Raw genomic sequence first — 16,829 nt, forward strand, 5'->3', positions numbered from 1 at the left:
TTACAACCAAATACAGCTACTTCATCACCCAGCACTCTTAGCGTAGATGTGATGTCCTTTAAGAAAAATTGTCAATGTAATGAGACCAGTGTATCATTTCCTAAGGCCTTAACTATGACCCACATTCCCCAATCCTTCTTTTCCCCAACAAAAGACTCAATGAAGCACTCTCAGGCAATATCTTTGCCTGATCTAGTGGAAGCTTCACCCAGCATAGCACTACTGTGTGCATGAGATGTGCAGAAGGTGTCTAACTTCGGCAGCTCACAATTTAACGATTGCAAAAGAGGAAGACCCCATTCCTATCTCCCAAGTCAAAAAATCATAGGTTATCATCAAAAGACAAAATGTAAACTGATACTAGAAGATCCACACATTATTTAAAGTCAATCAGAGTTGATGTTGAGATCCATCATGCTCCCAAGCATGCTCCCACAATTAATGCTAAAAGCAAGAAAAATAGTAACACTCCAAAGGTCTGAAGACATCTATTATCCAGTGCATCTTCTAATAGTTCTAACAAATGTAAAAATCTTGACTGGAAGACCTTACATAGAGTCTACCCCAGAAAATAAACCTTATTTTCTTGAATATATTTCAGTGGAATTGTCAAGGTCTGAGGGCTAAATAAGAAAAGCTAAAATTACTTATTCATGAACACCCTCCCATAATTATATGTCTACAGAAAAGTGAACTTGATAACAACATTCTTTGCCCCATGGAATATTTTAAGATATATAGGACTCCCTGTGACCAACAAATGGGTCGTCATGGTGGAAGTCTCATATATGTCTGCCGTGGTATCCCCCGAATACCTCTTATTCTACATATACTACTCTGCAGGTAATGGCTGTACAAACTGACATAGGCAGGAGATATACCATTTGTTCTTTATACTTGTCTCCAAACTATAATGTTTAATATGATGATATGATTTAGGTGATTCGTCAGCTCCCTCAAACATTCCTCCTACTCAGAGATATGAATGCTACACATCCTTTGTGGGTTGATGTTTTAGCCAACACAAGAGGTAACCTTATATCATCACTAATAGAAAGTGAGGATGTGGGATTCCTTAATACAAGAGATCCTGCACACTTTCATATTCAGACAGGTACACTATCATGTACTGATCTTTCAGATGTAAGTTCAGATTGCCTTATCGATTTTGAGTGGAGAACTTTAGAGTATTAGCATGAAAGTGATCATGCGCCAATTATCATCAACACCAATAAAAGCTCACCTATTCAGAGAACACCACAATTGTTGCTTGGAAAAGCAGACTGGGAGAAATTCCACGAGTTAAATGATGTAAAAAGCAATGTAGATGACTTTCAACGTGTAGATAATGCTACTGACTTTCTCAATGGAACACTTCAAACAACAAACATTTACTCAATCCCCAAAACTTCAGAAATGTTTCGACATCTTTTTGAAACCGAACTGTGAGTGTGAATATATTGATCAGCCACACCAAATCGCTTAAAGATTTTAGATTCTGTGCACCATGCTGGAATTAAATTGGCCACAGCTGCTTTTAGACCTTCACTTATTCCAAGCCTTCTAGTAGATGTTGGTGAACTACCTTTGGACTTTGGACCTTCATCGTCAGTCTTCCATTGCACGATGTTGATACAGATTACAAAGACTCCCTAACTTATATCCGTTCAGACTGCTAACAGCGAAAAGTATTTTAGGTACTGTGAGTCACACCATGGGGGTAAAACAGATTTTGATTAATCTTCATATTGCTAGGAATGAGATGCTTCCATTCAAAAAACAACCCCTCTATCGAAGTTATCCGAGATAACATTTTGCCGTTATTTTATTGACACAAAAAATAATATGGAAACCCGCTCACTATTTATGGAACATGGTGAAGAACATAAAATAACTCAACTTTTATATTTACTGACAGTTCCAAATCCAGTGCTGGCGTTGGAACCAGGGTACATATAAGTAATGATTCTTCGTTGTAAATGTACACTACCTGGCATGACGTCCATTTTTACTGCGGAATTGTATGTCATAAATTATTCACGCAAATACTCGTTCACTTGCAACATTCTTGTTTAAACGCATGAAAATTAAATTGTTTACAGCGGGTCATACGAAACGGAAATATTAGATTGAAGGTCATCGTTACAAATTTATGACGTTCTGTTAACAGTTAAATACTTTATCAGCTGGACGTTTTGGAACCATTCATTATAGTATTCTATTAATTAGTATTTGGTATACATAATAATTTTGAATAAAAAGTATGATGAAGTATGATAAATACTTTAAGATATTTAAAATACTTTATATAATGAAATTTTTAAATGTTTATTCAAATTAAATAATAAAAGCATATGATTTTAAAAAGTGATAGAAAAAGACCAACACTTTAAGTGCTCACAATTTTGCTCGTGTGCTTAACGAATGCCCGAAGGACGCTAACACCAAAATGGTAGGCGTTCAACGACACAGCCGTTCAGTAAGTAGCCATATGTTAAAAAGACTTTTTGATAGCTTAACTGCTTTGCTGAGGCGTAAGCCTTCGTCCATTTGAAATTCTTCCTTTGTTTGTTTATTACAGAAATTATTACAAAGAATTAAACGTTTTTCCTTACACTAATTTGTGGCACAATATCTTCGCTTTTAATGTTATAATAAAATATTATATTTTTATCATATACAACGAATAAATAAAACTATAAAATACAGTCGTAGTTCGCATCAAACATGAAAAACAGAGTTTTTGTTTATTTTGGTACGAATTTTCTTACAATAACATCATGTTCTTGCATATCCTAAGCATATATCATCTCTATTGAGCCATTTATTATTTATGCCTAACTTTCTACGAAATGAAATTTTTAGGATTTATGTAACATTTATGGTTCATAAGAGAGCGTCACATAAAAAGGCAAGCAGAGTCACTTTAGACTGAGAATAAATCAAGGCGTACTTTATCGTAATGCATTGTGGGAGGACATTTGTTGTGGTTGTTTGTACTACCGTTCCACACTGACGCTATTGATGATACTTCATTAATTTTTTTCCGTTGTGGTTGGTAATAAACCGTCAACGTAAGTTGTTTGCATTTTTGAATACTCTAGATACGAGGCGAAGGTTACCAACAAGAAACTTTTGGTAATGCACTCTGGAAATTAATATGAAAACCCAGGGAGCGCCTTAGCCTACCACGGTAACCCGCTCTCGTCATTTGTCAAAACATTCGGCCTCTTTTCGGCAAATGAATGTTGGGTGTTGTTGCTAGTTATTTTTGTGTGTGTCAATGTTGTCATGAGTTCACTAGCAATTTGTAGCCTGAGATTCCGTACTACCTCGAGGTGATGACTTGCACTAGCCTGTTGTGCCCATGACCTGTGCCAGTGCTAGGCCTGTGGCATCGCGGGAACCCCATGTACCCTGGTTTGAGGTTGGACCAATTTCTCCCGAAAGTTGTAGCTTGAATTTGATATGCTAATAAGGTATATGGGCAGGGTGAAGACTGATGAGCATAGGCAGTAAACCACAGGAGTTCAGTCTAGTCTTGAATGGGTTTCGTAAATATGAGGGGATGTGCTATTTAGGCAGTCTTGTGACTGGATGGGGCTCATGGAAACTGGAAGTGCATCCTAGCTAGGCGTTTTATAGTTTAGGCCTGGCAGGTGAAGGAATGTTAGCCTAGACCTCTGATAATTTGGTAACATTACATTTTACCCTGAGTAGTGGGGCCTGTAGTTAGGCCAGGCCCAGGATAATTCAGTGCACGTGTAAAATGTAGGCTAGGCTAGTTTGGTAATAAGTTGTGTGTAAAATATAGGGGTAGAACTATATAGTAGCTCCGCGGCGCGATGGCAGTATAACTTGACTTTTCTATAGTTTTTTGGTTGCTAATTATGAATTTACCTTTAATTTTTGGGGCTCAAGTGTAATTAACTTGTAATTAACCCCTAAAGTCCATCCAACTAGGGTTTCCATACGCGATCTTCACAAGACAGAGCACGGGTACGTCTGTTCCGAACGGTTCATATCCCGTCCGGCAAGTGCAATAACTTGTTAACGTATGGGTACCCCCCTGAGCCAGTACTAAACACGGCAAAGGGACATTCCATTTGGCCAACAACAAATAGATGCACCGCCAGTATCAGAACCCCTTAAAGTGTAGAAAAAACCAGTTGAAAAGGTAAAAACAGCCGCGGAGCTAATATATAGAATTACCAATATAGGTTTTCTGTAGATAGTCTGGTTTGATGTGTTTTAGCCAATTATAATAATCATTTTTCCTCCAAATGCTATAGGGTAAAACGGTGGGGCATGAGACACATGGGTGGCAGAATTTTCACTTTTCACTCGATATTTAATTGAAGAAATAACAAAAAAATTAAGCCTTTAAGCAAATCCTTCAAAAGATTGAAGCTTCATTAACAAAATCAGCTGTAGGAAACTGCCATACGAACTAAAATAAGCATTTGAAGTCTTTGTAAAATAAGTGTTGCAGGCAATTATGAATCCAGTATGGCATCCTCCCAAATACTGATGCAAAATGAATGGCGATTGGACACTTCCTTCCCAGTGCCCATTTAACGGTGTACTGAGTACTAATCGCATACATATGTAATGTTTATAGATATTACTCAATATTTTACTTGTAATCAGCACAATAAAACATTTTGTTGCCTATTATAGTGAAAATGAGACATGGAATTCCCGTCTGTCATGTGGTTGAATTGAAATGCAATTTTATCTTTAATCCATGGTTTTATCCTTACTGACATCACAACTGAAGCTCTACAGTGCTTATTTGATTGTAATTATGCACATTTTGTTCTTAATTCACTCAAAATACCACTTAAAATACGTGAGAATGTTTGTTTACAGTACTTTACTCCATCAAAGTAGCGAAACTGTGGCGGGAACAATTTTCAAGCCTCATTGTACAGCTGGCTGCCACAGACATCCAAGAGCGGACCATGTAATAGTGAATTGTTTACGATAGAAATGTAGTATTTTGTCGTTACAACTTTTCATTTATTCAAGTCCATATTACTATGTATACTTCTGAGACATGTAATGTGTACATATGAATGTTACCACTTTGGCAAAAATGCAAGAGAGTTGAGTATGACAATTTATCTAGAATTGGTATGAGAGTCAAGATGCCATGATGTCAAAATACAGGACTGAAATAAAGATTTTAAATCCAAAATTATTATTTAAAACACCATTATATTTAACAAAACTTACACTGTTTATGTGATATATATATATATATATATATATATATATATATATATATATATATATATATATATATATATATATTATACTGTATGTAATATATATATTAATAAATAAAAAAAATATAGGAAAACGTAAAAAATAGCTACATCCTAATGTTCACAGCAGAAGCGTTGAGATTTGCCTCAGGAATCTAGTTTGCTCCAACAACAAATATTTTCAAATGAATTATAATGAACACGTAATACATTTACTCAGTTTATAACCTTATTCTGGTGTTTAGCTACCTAGTTATTTAAATATTATCTAGCACCCTGGCGTCCCGAAAATTCGCTAGAGTTCCCCATCCAAGCCCCATAGGCGCCAGCGTTTACCACTGATGTCAAGGAAACGGTGTCAGCGTCTATGGGTGCAAATATTTTGCAGATTTAACTTGGGAAAAGGGCAGTTTGTTTACACAAATGACTCGGCAAACATCAAGATGGCTTCACTCATCCACTTTTAAAGTGTTGTAAGTAAAATTTTCGAGAGCATCATAGCCAGTAAGTTAGTACTTCGCACGGCTAAATCTTAACGAACCTCTGTTTAATCGGAAACATGCCATTATTTCGTAATTTATGAGAAAACTGTTACTTTGATAGGAACGTAGAGGTCTTGGCATGTTGTGTAGAGGGGGACAAGTCTTACTGATGCCGATGAGGCTGCATTCTAATGCATTTTCTGAAAGTGTCCAAGCAGCAGAGGAATTATGCCGTGTCTCACGTCCTGAACGTTTACCCTAATAAAGCACAAGTGATATGACTGAAATGCATCCTTTTGTAAATAGCCCAAGCCTACATGAAAAGCCTGTACAGTATATTTCCCAATTCCCACTCTGCTTTTTATGTATTTCTTACCCATATTGTTAGTGCAGACTAAATGTGTTTGTGTTTTAACAGTCCCCTATAGGCCACAGAACAATTTTTGGGGGACCCCAGTGGGAAACCAGGCTGTTTAGGATGGGGTGGTGGGTATCTGAAAGTGTTTTGTACCAGTAGGCTTAAGAGTGGTCTAAAATGCATTAATCACAAGAAAGTAAACAGGTCATGACCTTACTCAGTATCATCCATAAGACATTATAAATGAGAAAAATGTCACAAGACCATATAGAGGGATGCATCCTAATTTTACTCTGTGTAGTCAAACCTCAGATAGCAGGGCAGTACCTGACCAGGGGTCTTCACCACTCATGGACCCCTACTTAATCTAAAATCATGTAAGTCATAGGGTAAAATACAGGGATGCATTCTAACTTTTATCTTCCTCAAGTAGCTGGTCCTTACCTGGCCGTTGGCTTCGCCCCTCACAGATCCCCACATAACCCAGTGAAGAATATAGGCTATTGAGTGTTGAAAATGGAGTCAGAAAACATTCTAGTACATCAGCATAAGAAGTTATTTAGGTTTAGTTACTTAAAAGTAGTTGATAAGTATTATGTAACAAGTAAACGAAAGTGGGCTGTGTGCTTGTGTCAAGTGCATACCAACTCCGAGTGGCCAAGTTAAGATACAAAAAGACCATAATTTTACTTTTTATGTAAGTAACTTACCAAGTAATTACATAGCTATCAGTTTCTATTAACCGGCAGCTAAAATTTGAAAATTCGCGGTAGCAATTCTTTTGTTTTGTTTTTGGTGTAAGTAGCTAGATTTTGACTTCTCACCTTTCCAAGTTGGAAAGAGACAGGATAAACAAAGTTAATGCAAGGAATGACAAGTCTTTAGCTAGTCGGGATTCTTTGAAATCTTCCAATGATGTTCCTGTTATTTCTGTCATGTCTCCAAACCCCAGTTCCTCAACTATACCACCTCTTCCCATTCCCAGCCCTCATACTTCCGACCCCAATGCCGTTGCCATCCTTGAAGCAAAACTCAGTTGGGTGATACAGTTCGTGAACTTATGAACTGTGAATGGAGTGCTCACAGTGAAGTGTTAGTGGAGGAGCTGGCTGTCCGCCCCGCTGACTCTCTGGGCGAAGGCCCCTAACACACTCCTCCGCACCTGGGAGAAGTCTTATCGTAGGCCCAAGGAGTTGGGGTCTGCCCACGGGCAGTTGGCCCCTCAGTCACGCCTGCAGCCGATTCCCAGGTGACGACAAAACGTTTAGTCCTGATTGCAGGTGCCAGTGGCACTTTAGGGACAAACACAGACTGTTGAAGAGGTCTGTAGTGGAAGTGTCTAGCACCCCTCAGGTGCCTAGTAAGAAAGAGACTGAGCCCTCTTGTGGATTTGGGACACCCCAGAATGTTTTTTTGCCAGAGGTTTCTCCTTCCAAGTGTTGTGTGTCAGATTCTGATCGATCCAAGCAGAGACAAGTCTCTTTGGAGTGCCCGAGCTGCTTGCTGTTTCTGAGCACATTTCATTGACAGTGCCCTTCAGCTCCCACCCGCTCCTCCAGACGTTCTTCATCTTCTCGCAGTGTAGCGGTGGCAGAACTGCTCGATCCCCAGTTGGACCCAGAGTGCCCATCGGTGCTCTGTTATCTTCTGAGCTCCCAGTAGCTCCCAAGCGCCCATCGGCATCCGATCTTCCCTCTTCTGTTAGTGTGACGACAGCATCATCTGAGATGCCAGTTACTCTAGGCCCAGCTCTGGCTCCCATACAGCAGTGCCTTGATGACACTTAAGATTTCTGAAAGATCAACCTCCGCCATCTAGCTCGTTAGAGACGCCCGTCTCCAGCTTTATCTGCTGAGGAGGCGGCTCAGGATCCGGAAGAGGAGACTTCCATCACTGCATATTCAGCTCTCTTACGTTTTCTGCTTTGCACGTTTCCTGACTTCTTCTCTCCAGCGACTCCTCCTTCTCCGGCTTCGACTTTCAGATGAGCAGTAAATTGGTACTTTCATATAAGTAACTTAACAAGTAATTACATTGCTATAGTTTCTGTTAACCGGCTGCTAAAAATTTTGAAATTTGCAGGTCTCGCTATTTTGTTTGGCTAGGTGACTAACCCTGCCGACTTTCAGGGTAAGAGAGGAACAACTAGCAAAAGTATTCAGTTTAACTAGCAAAAGTATTCAATTTCTTTCTGCAGGCGCCTAATAGCTGTACACCAGCTTTTAGCAGGAGCTCAGATTTTGGAATTCATCTTTCCTATTGATTTCTCATCATATTTGGTGAAGTATTCTTACTTTGATAGCCTTTCGGCATTATTAGATAGAATCAGACTCTGTTTTTTTTACCTTTATCATGATTCTCTTTTTAAAACGACTTTCCTTATTTACCGATTTTGTCTTTAGTTGACTTGTTTTTTCCAAATGTCAGGCATTTTACAAGGAATTTCATAGATGCAGCCAGAAACATCTTTAGTAGAATTTTTTATTACTAAACTCTTAACATTAAAATTACTGAAAACAACATTTAAGTTGAAAACCTTTAAATTCTAGGACTGTAAAAACCTTTCATCATACGGTAATTTGAGAATATTATGCTTGATGAATTCAAGTTTGTTATTAATTAAATAAAATGTTTTCCTGGCTCTTTTTCCATGCAACATCTACAAAGGTCCTTAGCCTGCAGTTCATGGATGCTGAGATCAAAACTATTTATGAGATTGCTTTGAAACTTAAATACCCGAGGACCTTTGTAGATGTAGCATGGAAAAGAGCCAGGAAAACATTTTAACCAATAACATTTAACTAACAACAAACTTGAATTCAGCAAGCATAATATTCTCAAGTTACCGTATGATGAAAGGTTTTTACAAGTTCCTAGAATTTTAAAGTTTTTCAAAGTAAATGTTTTCAGTAATTTTAATGTGAAGAGTTTAGTAATAAAAAATTGTAATAATTTTGGTCTCTCTCACTGCCTGATTGTGTGCTGCTGCCTGCGCCTGCGTGAAATTTAAAAATGTTTTCTAAATATTGTCATATCGGTATTAATTGCTAACCCCATCACAAAATCGAATTATCGTAACTTGAGTTGAGTGAGTGATTAATTGTGGGTTATCTGGCGTCACAACTGAATATCGTAACTTGAGCACTACCTGTATGTATAGAGTATACTTTATAGTGTAGGCTAGGCTACCATATATGTATACATTATACTGAATACCCTAGTTTAGGCTAGGCTATATTTGAGATACGTTTTTTCCTACAAATGGTGGTTTTTTGGAACCTAACCCCCATCGTAAGTAGGATAATACCTGTATAAGCATTTTTATTTATTTATTTTTTTTTTTTTTTGAACTACCAGATCAAAATACTGTAGACAGTTCTGTGTGTTTTTTGAAGGGTTTTAAGTATTGACGGATTTTAGCTATTTGTTGGGGGGGTGTTTGGTATGCATCTCCCACGAATCCGAGGGTTAAAATGTACTGTATATCAAGTTTCCTAGTGTGATTAGCCCATCGATCCCTCGTGTGCCTGTGGGTACAGGTTTCCTCGGACACTCAAGCAGAGTGAGCAACTGATGATCGATTCACTTGTGACTCAGGTGCTCCAGGTGTGCAAGTCTCCAGCAGGACTCACACCACCAGGTGTACGGTAAACCCCCCATATTCGCTGGGGATGTGTACCACACACACACACACACCCCGCGAATAGCTAAAACCCGTGAATACTTAGAACCCTTCTAAAAACACTTAGAACTGCATATTTTGATAGTTCAAACACACACAAAACAAACTAAAAATGCTTTTACAGGTACTATTATCCTACTTACAATGGGTTTAGGTTAAAAAAAAAACCATCGTTTGTTGGAAAAAAAGTAAGAAATATCAAAACGTATCTCGAACATAGCCTAGCCTACACTAGGGTATTCTGTACCATGCTCTGTATACATATATGGTAGCCTTTAAATATATTCTTTACATACACGGTATAGTAATTATTAATATCAGCTAATTCTGGAGGTTCGTGCAAAGTGACTTATGATAATTGAATAACAAACAAGAATTAGCGTAGCCTACACTATGGTATATTTTATACATACACAGTAGCGTAACCTACATTATACTGTACTCTATATTCGCATATCGTATTATACAAACATCAATAGAGTATAACGAAAAGTAAGTATACCTTAGTTTTACCAGACCACTGAGCTGATTAACAGCTCTCCTAGGGCTGGCCCGAAGGATTAGACTTATTTTTTACGTGGCTAAGAACCAATTGGTTACTTAGCAACGGGACCTACAGCTTATTGTGGAATCCGAACCACATTATAGCGAGAAATGAATTTCTATCACCAGAAATACATTCCTCTAACTCTTCATCAACCGGCCAAACTGGAATTGAACTCCGGTCCATCGAAATGACAGTCTGAAGCTCAACCGTTCGGCTAACAAAGGGCTGAAAATGCATCTTTTCCATGGATCTTTTAAAATGTTCTTAATTCACTGTATCCAGTAATAATGTACAGTGAACCCCATTTCGCGGGGATCGTATGCGTCACCCCGCGAATAGCTAAAATCCGCGAATACTTAAAACCCTCCTAAAAACACTTAGAAACTCCCCATTTTGATAGTTTAAACACAAGAAAAACCCTGTAAAAATGCTTATACCTGAGTATTTTAATAGCTTTATCACAAAAAGTGCATTTATTCATGAAAATTATATGAAAATACAGTAATTAGTGAATATTTCTCAGTGAAAAATACCGCGAATCAGCGAATTTTCAGCGAATAATGGCTAGATATGTTCCACAGAGAAACCCGCGAATGCGTGAGTCCGCGAATTATGAGAACTCAAATATGGGGGGTTTACTGTGTATATGGACCGTTTTTTATTTTGCCTTTTGACTTTTCTTTAAATAAGATGTCTTCCTCTAGCTATCGTGTCTGTAGCTTGGGTGATTGTAAGGTGAGGCTATCGAAGGCTTCTGTAGATCCTCACACTTTATGTATGAAATGCAGGGGTATGGAATGTTCTATGGATAATCGTTGTAATGAATGTGAGGGATTATCTGAAGGGGAGTGGAAGAAGTATGAATCCTATATGCGAAAATTGGAGCGTGATAGGTTGAGGAGGTCTTCCTCCAGGAGTGCTTCTGTAGACAGACAGTCAGGGATTTCTCATGTTAGTAACCCTGTAGTTTTTAGTCCTAACCCTGTAGTGTTGCATTCTGGCCCTGAGGTTGTTGCTGCAGAAAATAATACCTTGGCTCTCGTTTTAGAGTCAATTCGCGCTCTTGAAAACAAAGTGAATGCCCTGCAAGCGCAAAGTGTTGTTTGTGTTAATGCCCCTAGTGTTGTGGAGGGGGCGTCAGATCGGCCCTATAATGCTTCTAGGCCTGGACCTCTGCCGAACTCCCAGGATACAGGGAGGGGGCATGTCGAAAGCCGCATGAAGGTTACGGGGACTTCCCACCGATCTGACGTCCCTTCAGCAGGTCCTGATGACCCTACCCAGGCTGCCAGGGATCGTGCACAGGCACGCATCCATAAGGATTGCTTCTCGTCCTCCGACACGTCCTCCCCACGTCGGGGTTGGAGCTCTCGGTTGGACTCTCGCCCTCTTAAGAGAAGCTTGAGAGGAGAGGACGCTTCACGTCCTCTTCCTCTAGACGTTTTGTGCTCTTCCCCTGAAAGTTTCGGGGATGTTCCTCAGCGGAAGAAGTTTCGTTGTGCAACGGATGATGACGCTGCTCGACCCCCCAGTCGCGCTAAGGCAAGGGCTGGAGCTTATTCACCGGTGAGAAAGAAGAAGACGTCCCATCTCCCCTCTCCTTCTCGCAGGTTCAGCCCTTCTCCCGAGAGAGCTGTTTCTCCAACACGTCAGATTTTGTTGGGCTTGCAACAGCAGCTGGATACTCTCATGGACCGTAGAAAGGACAGGCCTCGTCGTAAGGATCTGCATCTGCCTGTTAAGAAGTCCAGGCCTTCACCTTCATCTCCTGCTTTGTCGTCTTCGTCTGCTAGATCGCATGAAGCTTCTCGTCTTTCACCTAAAGAAGGTATAAAGGAGCTTCCTTCTCATCTTCCCCGATTTGAAGAGTTGGACGTTTCTCTCGATACGCGCCAGGAGCGCGTGTCTCGCGCTTCGCGCGCTCCTCACGCTTCTCGCGCGCCTCGCCTTGAGTCTCGGCGCGCTTCCAACCAGGACGCTTCGCGCGCGCCACAACATGAAGCTCTTTCCATATCCAGCCATGGAGCTGTGCGCGCTCCCCGCCAGGACGCACCTCGCTCGCCTCGCTTTATCTCTTCACGCCCTTCTTACGTTGACACCACGCCTGCAGTGCTTCATGACGCTCTACTTCCTGCTTCGACTTCTGACGTTCTTCAGGATTTAGCCACGACTTCTTCTATATACGAGAGGTCCCGCTTACGTATCGGCGAGTCGGGTCTCCTTCCTCCTCGCTCTCTAGACCCTCCAGCGGAGGAAGAAGAACCCCTTCCGTCAGAGCCTTCGGACGAAGAGAAACACGCTTCTTCTACTGATTATCAGACTCTGACTTTTTTGTTTAAGGATCTGTTTCCTGATACTTTTCAAGCTTCGGCTCCTCGCTCTCCCCCTTCACAGTTGGCTTCGTCTCAAGCAAGAAGAACTCCTGGTTTTCTTAAGATGAAGAAGTCCTTCTCTACCAAGAGGGCATTCAAGAAAGTTCAGGACTGGATGACTACGAGAAAAAACCAAGGAAAGACTTCTTTCGCTTTGCCTCCTTCACGTTTGTCTGGCAAAGCAGGCATTTGGTATGCGACAGGTGAAGATATTGGCTTGACAGTTCCCTCGACTTCTCAAGGGGACTTTGCGAGTCTTGTTGACGCCTCCAGAAGATCTCATTTGTCCTCTTCTAAGGTTTCTTGGACTCTTACGGAAATGGACCACCATCTTAAAGGACTCTTCAGGACTGTGGAAGTCTTTAACTTCTTGGACTGGTGTCTGGGAGTTTTACACACGAAGGCTACTAGCCCGAGTTCCATTAGTCTGGGGGAGCTGTCCAGTGTACTGCGGTGCATGGACAAGGCCGTCAGGGATGGCTCTGAAGAACTTGCTTTGCAGTTTTCCTAGTCAACCCTTTTTAAAAAGAGGGCATTGTTTTGCTCTTTCTCGCTGCGAAGTCTGTTTCCCCAACACAGAAGGGAGAGCTACAGTTCGCTCCTTTCTCAAGCCATCTCTTTCCCCAGACCTTGGTTAAAGATATCGCTGCCAGCCTTCAAGAGAAGGCGACTCAAGACCTCCTTTCCAGGTCTTCTAAAACGTCCTTTAGCACCATCATAGTCCTCATCTTTTCCACAGCAGGCTAAGAAGAAGCAGCCCTTTCATGGAGGAGCTTCCATGGGGAGCTTCTCGAAACCAGCGCCGAGGAGAGGTTTCCCTAAAGGCAAAGTCGCCTCCAAGAGAGGTGGCAAGTGACTCCTTTCACCTCCAGACACCAGTAGGAGCCAGGCTTCTTCATTTTGCCCAAGCCTGGAGAGAGAGAGAGGGCCAGACGCTTGGTCCCTCCAAGTAGTAGAGAGAGGCTACCTAATTCTTTTTCTGACTCTTCCTCCTTTGTCTCCAACCCCCAGAGATCTGTCTCCCAATTACCATCCTGCCAAGCAGAAAATTCTGTTCGACCTTCTCGAACAGATGCTCGAGAAGAGAGCAGTGGAGCAGGTCTTAGACACAAAATCCCCGGGATTTTACAACAGACTGTTTTTAGTCCTGAAACATTCAGGAGGTTGGAGACCCGTCTTGGATGTCAGCAGGCTGAACGACTTTGTCCTGAAGGACAAGTTCAAGATGGAGACGTCTCAGTCAATACTAGGAGCCCTTCGTCCCGGGGATTGGATGGTATCGTTGGATCTCCAAGATGCCTACTTCCACGTTCCTATTCATCCGCGTTCGATGAAGTATCTCCGGTTTGTCTTGGGGGCAAGACTTACCAGTTCAGGGCCCTCTGCTTTGGACTCAGCACAGCCAGCCCGAGGTGTTTACGCTTCTTATGAAGAACGTGGCGATGTGGTTGCACCTCTCGGGCATCAGGATCTCTCTTTACCTGGACGACTGGTTGATTCGTGCGTCATCAAAACAAAGGTGTCTGGAGGACCTTCAGTTAACTCTGGAACTCGTGAAGTCCCTGGGACTTCTGGTCAATGCAGAAAAGTCGCAGCTGATCCCCTCACAGTCCATTGTTTATCTGGGGATTCAGATGAATTCAGCGGCTTTTCTAGCGTCTCCATCGCAAGAACGGCAGTTTCAATGTTGCGAAAAAAGTCTCGGTCTTCTTGGAGAAGGAAACATGCTCGGTGAGGGAATGGATGAGTCTGCTGGGGACCATTTCCTCGATGGAGAAGTTTGTTTCTCTGGGAAGACTGCATCTCAGGCCTCTTCAGTTCTATCTATTGGAGAACTGGCAAAACAAGGAAGACTTGGAAGAGGAATTGAGATCCTTCCTTCCATAAAAAGTGCCTGAAGTGGTGGCTCGATCCTGCGAAGTTGGGAAAGGGATCTCCCTCAAGCTTCTGAGCCCCGACCTAGTGTTGTTTTCCGACGCATCATCAGCGGGTTGGGGGGCAACACTGGGGGGAAAAGAAGTGTCAGGAACCTGGAGAGGGGAACAGGTGTCCTGGCACATCAACATCAAAGAGTTGGCGGCGATCTTCTTAGCCCTCCAATTCTTCGAGGTCCAAGTTTCCAGTCGTGTTGTTCAAGTGAACTCGGACAACACTCACGCAAACCTCAAGAAACAGGGCGGAACACACTCTGTTCCCTGTTCGGCCTTGCAAGAGAGATTCTCCTTTGGGCTCATGCTCGCAACATTTCAATCCTCACAAGATTTGTTGCAGGGGTCGAAAATGTTCGAGCAGACCTGCTCAGTCGGCGCCATCAACTTCTGCCGACGGAATGGACCCTTCATCAGGAGGTTTGCCAAGATCTCTGAAACTTTGGGGTCGCCCTCTGTGGATCTCTTCGCGACCTCAAGAACAGCGAGGCTTCCCCTCTACTGCTCCCTGTACTCGACCCGGGGCAGTGGCGATAGACGCTCTTCTCTGGGATTGGACGGGGATGGACGTATATGCCTTTCCCCATTCAAAATTCTGGGAGAAGTGATTCGCAAGTTCTCGGCCTCACAAGGGACAAGGATGACTCTCATCACTCCGTTTTGGCCTTCGAACCACTGGTTCTCGGAGATTCTCTTCTGGTTGGTAGACGTTCCGAGGACCCTACCTATGAGAGCAGATCTGCTCAGACAACCCCACTTCGCGAGATATCATCAAAACCTCCCTGCTCTGAACCTGACTGCATTCAGACTATCGAGAAATTGGTCAGAGCGAGGGGGTTTTCTGGCCGAGTGGCACGGGCCATCGCTAGAGCCAGAAGAGCTTCCTCTATCAGAGTTTATCAAGCGAAGTGGGCAACCTTCAGGGGTTGGTGCAGAAAGAAGGGATTTTCCTCTTCCTCGACCACTGTGAGCCAGATCGCTGATTTCCTCCTTTATTTGAGAGAAAAACTCAAGTTAGCAGTTCCGACTATCAAAGGTTATCGGAGCATGCTTTCTACTGTTTTCAGACACAGAGGACTGGATTTGTCTGACAATAAGGACCTCCACGATCTCTTGAGGTCTTTCGAGACGTCTAAGGTTCCTCGGCCAATTCCTCCTACTTGGAATTTGGACGTTGTGCTCAAGTTTTTAATGTCCAGTCCTTTTGAGCCTCTCCAATCTGCATCTTTTAGGGATGTTACTAGAAAGACGGTCTTCCTCACTGCTCTGGCATGCGGCGAAGAGAGTGAGCGAAGTTCAGGCTATCAACCGTCATGTGGGCTTCAAGGGACACAATGCTGTCTGCTCTTTAACCCCTACGTTCTTGGCTAAGAACGAAAGGCCTTCTAACCCTTGGCCTAGATTTTTTGAAATTAAAGGTTTGACAGACCTTATTGGACAGGAACCTGAGAGAGTTCTATGTCCTGTTAGAGGTCTCAAGTATTTACCTTAAAAGAACTCAGGACATTCGTGGTCCTTGGATAACTTATGGTGTTCTGTGAGGCAGCCAGTTAATCCCATGTCGAAGAATGCACTGGCATTCTTCATTAGGAATGTCATCAAGGAGGCACATTCTTGTTGTGACGACTCCAACTTCAAGTTGTTGAGAGTCAACGCCCACGAGGTGAGGGCGGTCGCTACCTCCATGGCGTTCCAGAAAAATATGGCACTCAGTGACATTCTCAGTGCCACATTTTGGCGAAGCGAATCGGTGTTTGCCTCACACTACTTGAGAGATGTTAAGGTAGCATACGAAAATTGCTTTTCGCTGGGACCATACATTGCTGCTTCAACAACCTTGGGGTCAGGGGGTAGCTCTGCTCCTATCCTTTAATCCTGCTTTTAAGGGTTTTTAATTGTGTTTTTATGGTTGTTGGGTCGATTGATGGAGACAGTCTTCCCAATCCTTTGCAGACTAATGTCTTAGTGTTGGTTAGGTGGTTGGTATGCTCTTTTGTCCTTGTTGTATGGTCTATGATCTAGTCACATTGTGGTCACGCCCCCGTTGACAGATCATCTAGCAGTCGCCAGCTTTATAGGTCACTACCTCGCTGGGGTCTCTAGAAAAGCAGAAGCAGACTAGGGTGACAGTAACCACGCAGTCAGCTATGCTATCAGGTAAGGAACCAAAATAATTTTACCTTTACTTTT

General features: G+C 42.1%; 1 protein-coding gene across 3 annotated transcripts in view; it reads left to right on the forward strand.

Annotated features, from left to right (window-relative positions):
• Window positions 1–2,422: 2,422 nt before the first annotated feature.
• The window catches only part of LOC136856667 (serine-rich adhesin for platelets-like), a 138,358-nt gene continuing 123,951 nt past the window's right edge, over window positions 2,423–16,829 (forward strand). The window contains exon 1 of one of the 3 annotated variants that reach the window (XM_067134727.1): window positions 2,423–2,479. The gene's annotated coding sequence lies outside the window, so the exon portion shown is untranslated. Of the gene's footprint in view, window positions 2,480–2,923; window positions 3,075–16,829 lie in introns of those variants that run through there. The other 2 variants (XM_067134725.1, XM_067134726.1) reach the window with 2 other exon arrangements.

This window comes from Macrobrachium rosenbergii, chromosome 36 (genome assembly GCF_040412425.1).
Source record: "Macrobrachium rosenbergii isolate ZJJX-2024 chromosome 36, ASM4041242v1, whole genome shotgun sequence".
NCBI classification, from domain to species: domain Eukaryota; kingdom Metazoa; phylum Arthropoda; class Malacostraca; order Decapoda; family Palaemonidae; genus Macrobrachium; species Macrobrachium rosenbergii.